The following is a 2,500-nucleotide window of genomic DNA, read 5'->3' on the forward strand; positions in this document are numbered from 1 at the left end:
GGCCAATCAGACAGTGCCAATTTCGCCGCGCGTCAGATCACGTGATATGATTAATTTACTGAGACAGGAACCTTTGTCGCCCTCTCCTCCCTCTCGCCTCGCAAAGACTTCCTCTCCTCTCTTTTTTTCTTTCTGTCTGTCTGTTTTTTTTGTTTGTATGTTTGGCTTTTATTCTTTTTTAATCTCTGTTTCTCTATTTTTTATCTGGCTCTCTTTTTCTGATCTTTCATTCACTTTCTCTCTTTCTCTTCCATTCTCCCTCTCACTTTCTCCTTACTTTCTCTCTGTCTGCCTTTCCCTCCTCATTCCCTCTCCCCGTCTTTGCCTCTTTCTCTCTTTCCCTCTCGCTCTGCTTCTTTTTTTCTTTCCTTCTCCTCTCCTTCATCTCTCTCCCTCTTCTCCCCTCCCTCTCCCTCACTTTCCTTTCCTCCTTCGAACTCTCCTCCCTCCCACGCAGCCCACCTATAGCAAGGTGAACGTCCTAGTGGGCTGGTGGGTTGGCGGGCTGGTGGGTTAGTGGACTGGTGGGCTAGTGGACTGGTGGGCTGGTGGACTGCTGGGTTGGTGGGCTGGTGGATTGGTGGGCTGGTGGAGCGAGTGAGCTGGTGGAGCGAGTGGGCTGGTGGAGCGAGTGGGCTAGTGGACTGCTGGATTGGTGGGCTGGTGGAGCGAGTGAGCTGGTGGAGCGAGTGGGCTAGTGGACTGCTGGATTGGTGGGCTGGTGGAGCGAGTGAGCTGGTGGAGCGAGTGGGCTGGTGGAGCGAGTGGGCTGGTGGAGCGAGTGGGCTAGTGGACTGCTGGATTGGTGGGCTGGTGGAGCGAGTGAGCTGGTGGAGCGAGTGGGCTGGTGGAGCGAGTGGGCTAGTGGACTGCTGGATTGGTGGGCTGGTGGATTGGTGGGCTGGTGGAGCGAGTGAGCTGGTGGAGCGAGTGGGCTGGTGGAGCGAGTGGGCTAGTGGACTGCTGGATTGGTGGGCTGGTGGAGCGAGTGAGCTGGTGGAGCGAGTGGGCTGGTGGAGCGAGTGGGCTGGTGGACTGCTGGATTGGTGGGCTGGTGGATTGGTGGGCTGGTGGAGCGAGTGAGCTGGTGGAGCGAGTGGGCTGGTGGAGCGAGTGGGCTAGTGGACTGCTGGATTGGTGGGCTGGTGGAGCGAGTGAGCTGGTGGAGCGAGTGGGCTGGTGGACTGCTGGATTGGTGGGCTGGTGGAGCGAGTGGGCTGGTGGACTGCTGGATTGGTGGGCTGGTGGAGCGAGTGAGCTGGTGGAGCGAGTGGGCTGGTGGAGCGAGTGGGCTAGTGGACTGCTGGATTGGTGGGCTGGTGGAGCGAGTGAGCTGGTGGAGCGAGTGGGCTAGTGGACTGCTGGATTGGTGGGCTGGTGGAGCGAGTGGGCTGATGGGCTGGTGGGCTGGCGGGCTCCTCGTGGTTATTCAGTTGTGACTTTATCAACGACGGTCATTGCGGTCGTTCTGACAGGCGAGAGCGGCCTGTGCTTGGAGTCGTTAAGTATCAGTCGGGGGTCTTTGTGCGCGTGGCGGCGCGGAAGAGGTCGTGCTATTGGCAGCGGACATCGGTGGTTATGGTAGTAGTAGTAGTAGTAGTAAAGGGAGTATTTGTAGTTGTAGTAGTGGAGGTAGTAGTAGTAGTAGTAAGTGTAGAAGTAGCTGTAGTTGTAGTTGGTGTAGTATTAGTTGTAATGATTGTAATAGTACTAGTAGTAGTAGCAGTAGTGATAGTTTTAGTTGTAGTAGAAGTAATCATAAGAGTTGAGTTGTAGCTGTAGTTGTAGTAGTAGTAGTGGTAATATCCGTAGTTGTAGCTGTACTTGAAGTAATTATAGATGAAGAAGTAATAGTAGTAGTAGAAGTACTAGCTGTAGTTGCATTTGCAGTTGTGTTAGTAGTAAAAACACTAACAGCAGGATCAAGAACGTTCGTAGTAATGCTAGTAATATCAGTTATCTCAATGGATCCAGTCCTAGCTGTACTCGTGATGGCAGAAGGAGCAGGAAGCGGAAGACCACACAGTGAATGTTTTTGTAGAATCAACAATATACTTGCAATCATTATCCTTTACTTCAATTACTCGATGATATATAAGATCCTTCACGGAATTAGAAACCACCAACAATAGGACTATAAAGGAAATAGATAACAAAAAAAAAAAAAAAGAAAAAGACAGATGAATGAATAAGAAAAAAATATCCAAAAGACATTTCCCTTCGAAATACAGTATCCTCTCGAAGACACAAAATTTATTCATGTTTTTTTTTCCCCTTTTCCTTTCCCCTCCTTTTTTTACTCTTGGTTCCTCGATCTCTCAATATATGTGATGTCCCCAGTGGTGGCGATAGAACCCAATAGAACCCGAATAGTAACATTGAACCCTTGATCTTATGATATCATTTTTGTCAATGGGACGCGGCCAGTCGGTCTCCTCGATGTTATTTGTTATTTTTTTGTTATTTTTGTTGCTGTTCTTGTTCTATCTGCTTTTATCTG

The 2,500-nt window shown here is 50.0% G+C and overlaps 1 protein-coding gene across 5 annotated transcripts in view; it reads right to left on the minus strand.

Annotated features, from left to right (window-relative positions):
• Window positions 1-2,500, minus strand: part of LOC113821770 (cell adhesion molecule Dscam1) — a 518,182-nt gene that overhangs the window by 70,530 nt on the left and 445,152 nt on the right. The gene's annotated exons all lie outside the window — the stretch shown is intronic.

Source organism: Penaeus vannamei, chromosome 39, assembly GCF_042767895.1.
Source record: "Penaeus vannamei isolate JL-2024 chromosome 39, ASM4276789v1, whole genome shotgun sequence".
In the NCBI taxonomy this organism is placed as follows: domain Eukaryota; kingdom Metazoa; phylum Arthropoda; class Malacostraca; order Decapoda; family Penaeidae; genus Penaeus; species Penaeus vannamei.